This window comes from Chrysemys picta, chromosome 24 (assembly GCF_011386835.1).
Source record: "Chrysemys picta bellii isolate R12L10 chromosome 24, ASM1138683v2, whole genome shotgun sequence".
NCBI lineage: Eukaryota > Metazoa > Chordata > Testudines > Emydidae > Chrysemys > Chrysemys picta.
This window is the reverse complement of record NC_088814.1, coordinates 2662016-2675928: the sequence shown is the minus strand read 5'-3', so window position 1 is coordinate 2675928 and position 13913 is coordinate 2662016. Positions and strand designations below refer to the sequence as shown.

Sequence of the window (13913 nt, the reverse complement as noted above, 5' to 3'; positions counted from 1 at the left end):
ATGAATGAAAAATAATGTATGTAATGTAGCCAGACCCCGGAGCGTCACCAAACTCTTGGTGGGTGCAATCAATACCGAGGAAAAGCAAATGCTCCTCTCTTTGCAAATGCTCTGTGGAAGGAATTGACAGCATCTCTCTCCTCCCCCTTGACCCAGATGTGCCAGTGCCCGTCGGTGACGGAAACTGAACCACCTTGCGATGGCCCCTTTCCGGCGAAAGCGGGAGGGAAGCATCCCAGCAGTGGTGAACATAGGAACCAAGAGCGAGACCAGGACCCCAGAGAATGGGAGTGTGGCAGGTAAGAGACACAGCGGCCTTTTCCTTGGGTCCTTTGGAGCTTCTCCCCCTGCTGAGAGGGTCAGCCACTCAATGCAGGGTTCTCTCATGGATTTTAACACTTTGGGAGCTGGCGAGAGACTCTCCTGGGGCTGACCGGAGACCACAACAAAGAGAGAAAGGGTCCCTAGGGTCATCCCGGTGAAGTAGCAGTCCCTGTGCCCGGATCTAGACATTCCTGCTAACTGAAGTACAATCTGCCATGTCTAGTGTATGGTCAGAGGCGGGGCGCTCAAAGCGTGACATTGCCTGCATGCCGTGCCAGTGCACCTCCTCCCTGTGGCTGTCGTGTTTCCCTTCATCCACACGCTCTTCCTCACAAAGCGGCATCGCTCTTCGTAAACCCGATGAGTCCCTGCCCACGAAGACGCACACGTGAAGAGTTTGCCGTTCTAATCCCAGATGGGCAAAGCCAAGGGCCGTGCTGGCAAGGGCGCTAGTTCCTGTGTATAAAATAGAGCAAACACTGCCTCCTTTGATACCAGTAGGGAGGTGTGGGCCCTGGAGATTGCAGGTTCCAGCAGGATCAGTGGATCTTACTGCCTCACTCAGTCCCTGCCGGCTGCACCCCCAGATTGTCTGTAAAAACACCTGTGGGCTGCACTGCGTCTGCCCCGATTCAAATAGGCTTAGAGCCCCGTCGGGCGGGGGTGGGGAAGGAGAAGCACAATTCATTGTTTCCCATGTGCCGGGATTATTTGGATTTCAGGTGTAGCTTCCCCCGACGTGGGGGTTAACTTTGTTTTTAATCACGCCCTTACCGCATGGGTGGTGATCGGCCACGCCAAGTCACTGGCAAGCGGGAAGGTGTGAAAACCGGTTTGCACAATTGACACCTTATCAGGCAGCTCCTCCCATCTCGAAGTTAGGTGTTGTGTCTGTTTGCTTTTGGAAATGAGCCTCAGACCCCACACGGGGTGAGAGCGTGTCTGCAGTACTCACTGGCGAATAGCTTTCCGATTTTTATTTAGCTAGTAGGGAAACCTGCATGATTTTGCCTCTTGGAGAAGAAAAACCAGGAGAGGAGGAATAGCACTTAACTCTTAACTAGAAACCCCCTCCCCCAACCCCCCAGTGCGAAGATCCCTGTGTTTGGATTGGGCCCACACTGCGATAGAGGTGAACGCTAGTGGCGCAATTTAAAAAGATGACTAATATTGTGCAGGAGGACAGGCTTTTCTTACTGGGTTTGCACCACAGAAACGCTAAACGAGCTATTGAGCTTGTCACGCGTCCCAGTGGCGCTCTATCTGCGTGGCCTAGCAGTTACGTGTAGCTTGTGAATATCCCGGTTTTACCCAGTGTGATGTGCCCCCCCACCTCCCCCAATTGGCAGCCAAACTTCTGTTTCCTTTTGCAAAAACAATGTCTCAAATAGAGACTGAGCCCTGGCGTGAACTGAAAGCTTCTAGTCCTGCCCCTCCAAGGCAGTTGATCACATTTATTGTCCAGGTGGAAGACATTTTGTCTTGTCCGTTCCCGTTCGCATGCCCAACAAAACCCCGGTTCTTTTGCTTTGGGGAGGAAAACCCTCTGACTCTTGTGCTGTTCTGAGCAGAGGGACTGGTTGGTTATTTTGGGACCAAAAACTAGTCCTGCTTTGCCTTTGCTGTTTGACTTCTTGTCTTGCCATCACGCTCGAGCAGGTGTTCATTCTCCAGCAGTTCTGGTGAAAAAGATTGCGGTAAGATATTGGGCATCTCTGAACTTGTCTGCTCTGCTTGGGCACCAAGACTAGATCTTTCCGCCTCCTCCCCAGTGCTCAGACCTCCCACAGGTTCATTATCATTAGGGTGGATTGCATCACACAGTAGAGATACCGTCAAAGTAGAAACCATCGTTCTTCCCCCTCACTTGGCTCATGGGTTGGTGGGTGAGGTCTCTGTCGAAGCCCTATGTGAAGCCATAGCTTGTGTCACGTGGGAAACTTGTTAATTTTGTGTGTTGTGGCCCTTGTTGTGCCAGGCGCTGTACAAAGACAGAACAAAAGCGCTCACGCTCTGAGTGTAAGACAGATAAACAGGGGGAGTACAAGGGAACAATTAGAGCCCAGGGGTGGCCAACCTGTCACTCTGGAGTCACGTGCTGCAGGACACGGTGTGCTAAGCCCTAATCCTTTCCCTGCTCTGCCTTCCCAGCATGCCTCCCCTCCAGATCTCCCATTGCTGGGGCACACGCTAGAAAACAAGAGGCGAGGGGACGGCAGGTCACAGGGGGTAGAAGCTGTTCTGTGTAACCTCGTGGAAGCTGCAAAGGGAAGCTGAACTCTTCACCCCGCTGCATGTACATTGTTATTCGAGGTTGCCTGCAGTTGGGGTGGAGGGGGAAGTCAATGAACAAAATATTAAAACACTTGGGTTGGGGTGGGTGGGGGAATGTTTCTAGATAACAGACTTCACACACCGATATTTTTTTGGCGGGTGGCAGGGTGTGAAGTGTGGGCAGAGCGCCTTCCAGGTAACTGTCAGCATAGGTGGAGTAGAAATGAACGACAGCCGTTGTTGTTTTTGTTCCTTTTAACCTCTGCGAAAAGCCACAGCTAAAGGGCACCTTTTCCATGCAAATAAGAGAGGTTGTCAGAGCCAGCCGCCGTGGAGAGGGGAGGTGTCAGTTTGTGACAAAGGCTCTCGTTTCCCCGTAAAGCGTAGTAAATTCATACTCTGCAATGCAGAACCAGCCCTTCTGATTTCATGAATGGCAGAGTCCATGTGAAGATGAGGAGGAGTATGGTACAGTACATCCCCAACTGGGAGGATGGATCGGGGAAACGTGGGAATCCTTCAGGGAGAGGGAGCTGTACAGGAAGCATTGAAAATAGTGCCTGCAACTGACGTTAAAGCTTTGCCAGTGTTAGGCTCCATTGAAGTAGAGCATCTAAAACTAACTTCTAGTTTCTGCCTATTGGACAAGAACTGCGGCTGCAGACTCACAGCAGTGGTGGGCAACCGGCGGCCCATCAGGGTAAGCGGATTGTGGGCTGCGAGAAATTTTGTGGACAGTCCATGTCCGCAGGCACAGCCCCCCCGCAGCTCCCAATGGCCGCGGTTCACCGTTCCCGGCCAATGGGAGCTGCGGGAAGCGATGGCCAGCACATCTTGTGGCCTGCAGCTCCCAGTGCCTGGGAACAGCAAACAGCGGCCACTGGGAGCTGCGCGGGGCCGTGCCTGTGGACCGTCAACAGCTGCAAAATGTCTCATGGCCTGCAATCCGCTTACCCTGACGGGCCGCAGGTTGCCCACCACTGCTTTACAGGGACTGCATGTGTGAACTTTAGCAGCTGGGAGGAGGGTCAGTTTTTATTAACTGTCTGCAAACTATCCTAATCTGGTAACTTTTTGCCAGCCGTGTTCACTGTCTTTTGCCTAAGAAGATAGGCATTGCTATGCTACACTGGATCATACCAACAGTCTCTCTAGCCTGGTATCCTGTCTCTGACAGGCGACTTCACAGAAAGGTGCTAGAAACCTCATCATGGACAATTATGGAATAGTCCACCCATAGAAGTTTCTTCCTGACCCCTATCAGTTAATGACTGTCTTATATCCTGAAGCCTGAGGATTGTGTTTTCTAAACGTGTTTTAAAATAGTAACTAATATGTCTGTGGATGTTCTCATCCATATAAATCTTTCTAACCCTTTGAGTCCTGGATCAAGCTTTTGGCCTCAGGCTGTGAGTGCCATGGGCTAACTATTTTTTTTCATGCAGATTATTTCTTTTGCCCGTTTTAAATTTGATACATTTCAAATTTACTGACTGGCCCCTTGTGTTTCTCTGGTGCATTCCCCTCTTATTCGTCTCCCTCTGAAATAAACAACCCCAGCCTCTCCACCCTCTCTTCATAGGAAAGGATCTCCGGGTTTCTAATTGGTTTTTGTTGACTGTCTCTGAACCCCACCTATTTCTACTGGATTTCCTTGTCTGAGAGCGGCTGTCCAGACCGTACCACAGAAGCCCAGAGGAGGCGATCCTGTCGAATGGCGGCATGTAGTATTTTGGCATGTATATCTGGAGCAGCTGGAAGGATACGCCTTTACTTCAGATCATACTGGGCAGAGGGTAGCATTGGGCTAGAGGGCTTTGGCTGATTGGGACGTAGAAGATACAGAAATTGAGAGCACCAAAGATTACATTCAAGGCAACATGTTTTTAATGAGCTGCATAAAACTGTCGTTTAAGCCCGAATTGCAGAGCGAACATCCCAAGCATAACGTGATGCTTTAGAAAATCCAACTGTTCTTTCTCTCTGCCCAGGGGGTGCGTCAAAGTCAGCTGACGCCTCCTGAGGAAAACCTTTATTTGTAGAACCCATTTGATCAGCAAGAGCTTTAAGCGAAGTCCGATTCCTTCCCTCCATGATCGCCACTATCACCTAACTCGGACACCTTGGAAGATTCTGCCTTTAGCTGAGGGACGCCACCAGAAGTGGATACGCTCTGAAGCTGCAATGATGCTGGTTTTCTGTAGTGGTCAGAGGAACAAGGGGAGACTGAAGTCTCTCAAGTGACCTCAGGACCTGAACGCTCCAGTTAATGGAAGGTCACGTGTCTAAATCCCTCTGAAAATCTTGTCTGCTGAATGCAAGCAGAGCGGTCTGTATAGGGACCATTTACTAACGTTTCCCACAAGGTGTCAGCATCCCTTAACGAGAGCTCAGCGTTCCTGTCCCCCAACATGCTGGCTGTTTTACCCAGGCCTTCACCTGATCCCAGGGAAGCTTTCCAGGAGTTAATACCCTTGCATCTCTTTATTATCGAACACAGCGGGAAGGGAGCAGGTCAAAGAGAAGGATATGCAGTAGAAATGTTCATGCTGCCGTGCATCCTGCAGCTGTCAGGATCCAAAACAAGGTCCGTAGCCACACACTGACTGCTTTCCACATGCCAAGAGCAGAGCACCTGCATCAGCGTCTGAGTTTTAAAGCATGAACTAGACCCTGCTTGATGTGTTCTGTCTGTTCCTGGAACCAGACTGGGACCAGGCAGCCTTTTGTCGTCCTCCTGAGACACCAGTTCAACGTGTATGTTCTTTATAATTAGGTTGGGAAGTTGTCTACCCTGGCGGTAGCACTTGCTTCCAGAATTGTTGGGCCTCGTACGTGAGTTACTGCACAGCGTGTTCTGAGTGTGTGGCAAGTTTTAGAAGTAGCTGCCTGTCGCTGTTTTTTGTGCTGCTCTTTGCTTATTTTAGCAGGCATTGCATTTGCTTGCTAATGCTCTGTTGAGCATAAAAGACCATCCGGTCGCTTGCATTTGTTACACAGTCTGATAAGCCTGATGAGTTCCCCTAATGAAGACACACTCTACTCAGAACAGCAAACAGTCCGTGTTTGCGAGAGCAAAAGGCAGTCCAAGCGTCTGCCTTGTTTCTAATGACGTCTTGTAGCAGCGCGACGTAATTGCTGCTTACAGACCATTGTCATGTTCTAACCCGCCGATCAGGGGATCGGAGTTGGTGACTGCCCTTGGAATTCAGATCTTGGGCAGGTCGGCAGGCTGTCCCTGTGTGGCCAGTGGCATGGTCCCGGTTATGTGGCTCTGGATAATGATTTCACTTAGCATGAAGACAGCTCTGCATTGCAAGAGTGCAGAGAACGCTGAGCCAGGGTTAATGCTGTTTTCATTTCAAAGCGAACTCTGGGCTGCATCAAGCAAAATCCTGGCAGTGGAACAGAAAAGAACAAGGCCCAGCAGCGGCATGTGCTTCCCCTGCAAACACCTCAGCCTGCACCCAGAGGGGGAGAGGGACGTTTCGTCTCCATGGTCCTGGAAGGACCTTATCCTGCAAGGCGAATGGTGACCTCAACTCCTGTCAAAGTCCATAGGAATTGAGCGCGCTGGGCACGTAGCAGGATTCAGCCTCTCTGTGGCCCAGGGGAGGCCTGCATTCCCCAGAGGTCACATCATAAATGGCCCACTTTGGCCTTCAGATCTCAGCATTTATCTTCAGCCTCTGCTGAGCCTGCCAGTAAAGGGGCCAGTGTTAGTGCCATTTCTGGTGTGGGCCCCTATCCCAATGGGGGGCTGGACTGAAACCCCCCCCCCTCGCATTCATCCCACAGAGACCATGGATGGGTTGGATTCCAGTCTGTGCCTGACCTGAATGCCTGATATGGTGAAGAGCAAATTGTCACATGGGAATGTTCTAGAAACCCTGCTCCGGTGGTTTTCAACCTCTTTTCATTTGTGAACAGCTTGGGAAATCTATTGTCTGTGCAGTGTATATCGTTGAATTCCATCCAGTCTGTTTTCGGTCTGTCTTTCGCGGGACTCTAGACATAGTCTGCGGACAGAGCACACGCTGAAAACCACTGCCCTAATCTGTGCATTTCATCTGTATTCTGGCTTCGAATCGCTTCCCCTCACAGGAAGAGAGTGAAATGTTTCCATTTCAGCTGCTGGTCACTGCAGAATTATTGCAGTGGATGGCTTAGGCCATGACCCACATACCAGACACATGTCTGTGGGGCTTTACGGGGAAAGAATCCTTTTTATTAGTGATATAAAATGAATTAACTTTGCAAGCAGGGAATCACCACTTCTGCTTGGCAGGCGTACGCCCCCTGCCCTCCAAAACATTGGTGTGAGAACCAAGGGGTTAGCCAGGAAGCCTGGTGAATTGTTACAGACCTGAGGCGTCCTGGTTAATCACATCCTGTTTGTGTATCCACGCCCACACCCATGTGTATTGATCCCTGCCAAACAATTCTTGGATGACTGGAGGGAAATACATGGCGTTGCTGGCGCGCGACAGGATTAAGACTGTGTGGCAGCTCAGACAATGGCCCTGCTGGAAGAAAGAAACAAAAGCCTCACGGCACCGTTTCTATCCCCCATGCCGGTCCCTGGAGCTGCGAAGGGGACATTGGGGCGTTCCCTGCGCCACGTTGATGCAGGAGCCTGGATTGCAAAGCGCAGCTCCTTCCCTGCTCTAGGCTAGGAGCGGCTGGGAGCTCTCTGGAGTCAGCATCTTCAGGCCCAGTCCTCGGCGAGAGGGCAGAAGTGGGTCAAATGAAGGCCTCGTTGTATGGGTGAGTTTCAAAGGGCGCATCTCGTCCAGTTCTCTTTGGCCAGAAGAACAATGGCTCTGACGTGGGGACTGGTGGAAGTGGCTCTGGCTATGACCAAATGTAAAGGGGCAACTACATCTCATTGCTCAGTCTTCTGGGTGCTCCTTGGCAAGACGGTGCAATGTTCAGCCATGCAGTGCCCTGAATAGGATGCTAGGCCGAGCAGCTGGGGTTTGAAGGCTGTTTCGGGTCTCATTGTCGGTGGCTCACAGGCCTAGAGAGAGATAGAGAGATCTCCCTATCTGTGGTATGCTTTAAAACAACATCCAGTCTGATGCTGGAGCTGACTGTCTGTCTCAACTTGTTCAGACATCCCAGCCACATGGCGCGCTCATGTTCATAGGGTTACCTTGGAGCCACGCCAGAGGCAGCCGGCACCGAAGACCTGGCGATAAATTATAAAATATCTTATTTGCCAGCCCTCTTGCAACCCCTTCTAAAGAGCGTGTGAAATCGGGCCCTTGTGCAGCACTGCTCCGTGCGACCAGATAACCTGCTGCCTGTGGTTAGGTTTGGGGGCGTTGAGCATATCTGTTCTTGACACCTGAGCCATCTCTGGGAACGTTCAGCTACTCTGAAGAAAGTGGGCTGTCGCTGAGTTGTCTTAACCTCTTCAAAGGAGCCCTGCACGGCTCCCGGCAGAAGCTGTATAGCTCGCGCTTGCTGGTAGCTGTGTTTAGTCATTCTGAGAGAGGCTGTTTTTTAACTTCTGTCTTCTCCCTTGCAGCCTGGACACCCCTGTACAGATTGCTTCTGCCCGACTGAACGCTGCATGCGGGTCCTTGGGAGCCTTCACAAACTCTTCCCACAAAGCCACCAACTCTTACTTGCCAGGCTCTGCTGGCAGGACTTAGAGAACGTTTAAACGTGTGTAATGGCGGCAGGCAGGGTCTGTCTGCGTTGGGATCAGGGCCCGCCTGCGCTGGGCAGTTTGCAAACATATATAGGGTGGAGAGTAAGGACTAACAAGATTTTAAAGTGCGGGGGGGAGTGAGGTGTGGGAATCTCAAAGTTGCATAGACCAGCTGTGCTCGTTAAATCCGAGTGAGTGATGGCTGTACAGGCCAGTCATCGTGTACATAGGTTACCTTGCTCCAGGTAGAAGCAGAAAGAGGAGTGTTTTCCCCTGCCTTGTAACTGGGGTGGGTGACGCTTCGGTGAATTGAAATTGAAGGTTGTCTGGGGTTAATGTCGGTTTGCAAGTCTCTCTAACGCCTCCTCCTCCTCTCTGGAACTCTGCCGTGAGGACCCGAGAGTCTGAGATCCCTCCAGCTGATGTATGGAGGGGCTGTGGGGCCTACTCATATGGTTGGGCGCTAATCATTTTGGGCATGTCTGAAAACTTTACCCAAATTCCAAGTGACTTAAAAGTGTAATGTCCCTTGACCTCGGCCAAGATTTTTAAAAGTGGGTTTTTCCTCCCTGCTTAAAAATTCAGATCTACCCCTAACTCTCACGTTGTCAGAAACAGTAGGCCCAACCTGCGTATAGCACCTGGCACTCGTGCGCCCTGCAAAACTGGGACTTTGTTAACGAACAAAACACAACGAGCAAGAAAATAAATAGCTGTTCAATACCTTGTTTTAGACAATTAAACCAAAAACAAAGCAGCAAGAAGGGAAGTGGTAGTTTCAGTTCCCACAATCTGCAGATTTGCAGTGGCAACCACACCAAATCCTGCCGAAAGTCGCTCTCTGTCGAGAACTGAAGGCTTCTACTCGCCAAGGCAAGATTTTAAGATTTTGCACCACTTGTTGGCATGGCAGCTGCCTAAATCAGTGTTGGGAGAGACCGCTAGCTGCCCTTCTATGTCTTAGGTGTTGATGACCTCTCCACTGTTTGCAGGAGAAATAGACCCTTGACACAAGATCTTGCTGGATGATTAAAGTAAAAAATATCTTCCAGCAATGCTTTATCTGTAACTTAAAATTCTGGGTATGTCTGGTATCAGAGGGGTAGCCGTGTTAGTCTGAATCTGTAAGAAGCAATAGAGGGTCCTGTGGCACCTTTGAGACTAACAGAAGTACTGGGAGCATAAGCTTTCGTGGGTAAGAACCTCACTTCTTCAGATGCAAGTCATGGGTATGTCTGGTGACTTGAGATTTTAATACACTGTTGCCAAAATCAGGTAAGTTTAACAAGTTTTTCTGTCTTAACGAGCAAGGGGAAAGCTCCCATATTTAATAATACCTAGCTCTTACCTCCTTTGTACAGTATCATTATCCCCATTTTACAGATGGTGTACAGGGTGACGTTGACTTGCCCAAGGTCACCTGGGAAGCCAGTGGCAGAGCTGGAACTAGAAACCACATCTCCTAAGTCCCAGTCCAGTGCTCTGTCCTATAGGCCACACTGCTCCTCTTTTACATATTTCGTTTTATGGTCACCCATAGTCTCAGTGTTGAGTGCACTGTAGTAAATGACTGTTCTCTAATAGCTTATTCTCTTTCAGCTCTCCAAAGCAAACTCTCATTATAGCAGGAGCCATAACGAGGGTAAGGCTGTCTGACAATGTATCTTGTTGCCTAGCATTAAATGCAGCATTCTATTGCTGTTTATGCCCTTAGCTTTTTCAGTGTGTTTTGTGGGGATCCGTTTCCCTCCACGGACCTGTAGACCTCTTGTAGAAACAACCAGACAGAATTGTGTGTATATCAGAGCCTCTCTTCTGGTCCCCTGCATGTATTGGCTCAGGAGTTCCTGACCTGGGCTAACTTCCCAGGGGGAGGCAAGGGCCAGTTGCAAGCAGGATTCCTACCATGCTGTCCTTCCCATATTGCTAACTGGAATGATGGTCCTGGCTAGTTTGGGCAGGGAGGGGGTTCCTGGTACACAAAGGGCTCAACATTGCTGTATTAAATCCATCAAATGTAGCTTTAAGAGGAGACTAACACCTCTGTAGAGCGGCTAATAACAATAAAAACTAGTAGTAATGATAAAAATTCCTCGTATAGAGTGTTTGTCGCCAGTAGATCTCTAAGCGCTTCCCAGTCACTCATGTATTTATCCTCACAACCCCCCTGGGAGGCAGGGCAGGGTTGTTATTCCCCATTGTACAGCTGGGGGAACCGAGGCACAGAGAGGCTAGGTGGCTTGCCCAAGGTCCCATAGAAAGTCTATGCAGGGAATTAAACCTGGGCCTCCGACATCCTAAGCTAGTGCCCAAACTGCTGAACCATCCTGCTAGAGGCCGATAAACATAAGAGCGGCCAGATTGGGTCAGACCAAAGGTCCATCTAGCCCAGTGTCCTGTCTTCTGACAGTGGCCAATGCCCAGTGCCCCAGAGGGAATGAACAGAACAGGGAATCAGCAAGTGATCCATCCCCAGCTTCTGGCAAACAGAGGCTAGAGACACCATCCCTGCCCATCCTGGCTAATAGCCATTGATGGACCTATCCTCCATGAGGTTATCTAGTTCTTTTTTGAACCCTGTTCTAGTCTTGGCCTTCACAACATCCAAAGAGTTGTGTGGAAAAAATACTTCCTTTGTCTGTTTTAAACCTGCTGCCTATTCATTTTATAACATCCTCCCCAATTCCCAAAATCCAACCCTCCCCACCTGCCATTCGACAAACTGAACCAGGCCTGTGTTAAGAGGTGGGGAGGGGAGGGGAGCTCTTTGCCCACCAGCTGCCGCTGAGCGTGTCACTGCTCTTCCTTGTTTATTTTCCAAGGTCTGTCCGATTTAGCCCCTACACAGTCTTTCTAGGGCCACAAAGACTTCCCTCCAGCCGCTGCCCAGATGGCTCACCAGAAACCGCAGCCCTGCCTGGAGAAGTTTGGTGCGATGTTGTGGGGCAATCCGCATGTCCCCCAGCCCCGCAAGTGAACCGGCAGGAAGCAGCACCTGGGTCTGAAAAGATGAGACTGAGCACGTGAGAGAAGGCTAAAATCAGACTGGGGGAGCAAAGCCAAACCTTGTGCTTGAGTCTCACAGAACAACAGCGTCCTTTGTATTTAGTGAGGCTTGAAACCAATTCACCTTTCAGTTCTCCCTCCTCCCCCAAGGATCAGTCAATGTCTAGAGCTTTTAAAACTCCCTTTAAAATAGAGGGTCCTGTGGCACCTTTAAGACGAACAGAAGTATTGGGAGCTTTTTACAGATTCAGACTAACACGGCTACCCCGCTGATACTTTAAAATAGAGAGATCTGTGTTTTAAAATATATGTTTGTGGCGGGGGATCAGGGAGCCGGCCTTAGTAAGCTGGAGTAGTCTGTTCATGTCGGGAGCAATATGGATTGAATTTGGATCCCAGCCCTTAAAATGGTGACAACTTCCTCTTAAGCTCTCAAAGTGACTCGGAGAAGCAGTAGCGGTCGTCGTGCGGACTCCAGATGGCTGAATGGATACGTAGCCAGCTGTCCTGCTTTTTATTTGGTGCAGGTGGGGGCTCGTTAATGGGGGACAAGAGGTGCAGTTCTTGGCTGTAGGAGGATGGGGTGGACGTGCTTTGCATCGGCCACCCACCAGAGAGGGAGGAAAAGAGGGTTTTCTGTGTAGTGACCATAGACTGAAGGGGACCGGGGAAGGGCCAACAAACTGGTTGGCTATGGCGCAGCCAGTGACAGCAAGGCTCCTTTCCAGTCTTCACTGAGTCGTGGGATCACTCGGTGCTTTGAAAGAGAACGTGCCTGTCTGATTTCGGATTGGTTTTGCCTTTTGGAGGGGGCCAGCTGAACCTTGAGACTGTAATTACATGGTTTCGCCTGGTCCCTTCTAATGTACTGGGAATTTATCTTCACCCCACTGTTCTTTATGGCAGGGGCTCTGTTTTATTTCTCTTTCTGTGCCTGTATGTTTGGGATTTTTTTTCTACATTTAAAAATATCAAGTCCATTAGCAGAAGAGTTTAGTATTAGTCCAGATTAATTACTGGTTGGTTTGGTTTTGCCCTGCCCTATGGTTAACGTAGCTTCCAGAGACCGAATTGTGCCTCCACGTTGTTGTTTTGCCATGTGTATTTTGACAGACGTGTGGTCAGAAGCTGGGCTCTAAAAATGCCTGAACTTGTGTCATGTAGCTGGCTCCAGACCCCATCTGTAAAATGCTCGTGTGACGTGTTAGTAGCTTCTAGTTAAACCTGGAATCCCCTCTTCTAAATTCAGGCATCAGGGCCCCTAATTAACTAAGATTACCTTGTCTGCATCATGCATAACAAATTCTTTCTGTCAAGTATCAGAGGGGTAGCCGTGTTAGTCTGAATCTGTAAAAAGCAACAGAGGGTCCTGTGGCACCTTTGAGACTAACAGAAGTACTGGGAGCATAAGCTTTCGTGGGTAAGAACCTCACTTCTTCAGATGCATCTGAAGAAGTGAGGTTCTTACCCACGAAAGCTTATGCTCCCAGTACTTCTGTTAGTCTCAAAGGTGCCACAGGACCCTCTGTTGCTTTTTACAAATTCTTTCTGGTGATCTTGAGGTTGGTTTGTTTAATTGACTTTTATTAAAAAAGATTTAAAATTGAAATTCACATGAATCCCCTGAGCTGTGAAGTAACTTTTTTCTTCTAAGGCTGTAATGGGAGAAGGTTGTTAATGGACCTCAGCTGCAACATTCTAAATGAAGATCTGAACTTGCCCAAAGATCCAGGGTTTTCATTAAGATTGAGACGCTTGGGTCAGATCCACCTCTAGCAGGCCAGGTTGGTTTTCCGTACCCACACCACAGGAGACCCAGACTGTAAACGGCGGCCTCGCAGGAGCTCAGTGGTCAGGCAGACTTGAAGCTCTGATGGATCTGATCCAGAGTACAGTAATTGCAAATTAAGAAATTAGTATATCAGTGCTTTCTATGCAGTAGAGTTGCACCTTCTTAACTAGTTGGTAAATTTGGCCTGAGATGTATTAAAAACCCTCTACCTGTAGACTCGTGACCTCAGTGTGGTGAGGGTGGTGTTGCACCCTTTAGATATCTCTTATTGCTACCTGAAATGTGGGCTGACTTTGAAACTGGTTGAATACTTTAGCTCTAGAGAGGAACCACTAGTAACTTGCGTTGCTGGGCTGGGTGAAAGCCAAAATGAGCCTTATTCTCTAGGCGCTGAAGCCTAGGTGTGTGTGAGAGTGCGAGAGAGAGGGGTCTCTGGTGTCGCCGAAGGCTTTGTTCCCCTGATTCCTCGCACCTCAGGATGCTAACTGTGCCTCTCACCTGACCTGCTCTGTTTGTTGTTGATGGCATAAAGGATATTTTTGTTTGGCCTTGTGTTCATCCCGCTTGCTACCTGCCCAGGAGCAGGTGGCAGTGAGCTTGTTGACCGGGGATTTAGAAGAGAATGCGTTTAAGTACAAAACAAAACGTTGCTTTTTATGCTTGTATTTGACCAAAGCAAACTCATGCCTCTAACAGGAATCCACATGTGCTCTGCAATCGGGAATCCAGCCATTTCTATCGCTGCATTCTTGTTACTTGTTTACAGATCTTTCATTCACTTCTCTCTCCATTGCTACTGCTCCCAATATACAGTTTTGCTCTGACCATGTCACCCAGTTATTTCAGTGACTTGAGATT

At 49.4% G+C, this 13913-nt stretch overlaps 1 long non-coding RNA gene across 2 annotated transcripts in view; it reads left to right on the top strand.

The window, feature by feature from the left end:
- LOC112058837 (uncharacterized) overlaps positions 1 to 13913 on the top strand; it is a 47433-nt gene that overhangs the window by 4129 nt on the left and 29391 nt on the right. For both annotated transcript variants that reach the window (XR_006173073.2, XR_002888026.3), the window contains exon 4: positions 157 to 299. This is a non-coding gene — a long non-coding RNA (uncharacterized LOC112058837). The remainder of the gene's footprint in view (positions 1 to 156; positions 300 to 13913) is intronic.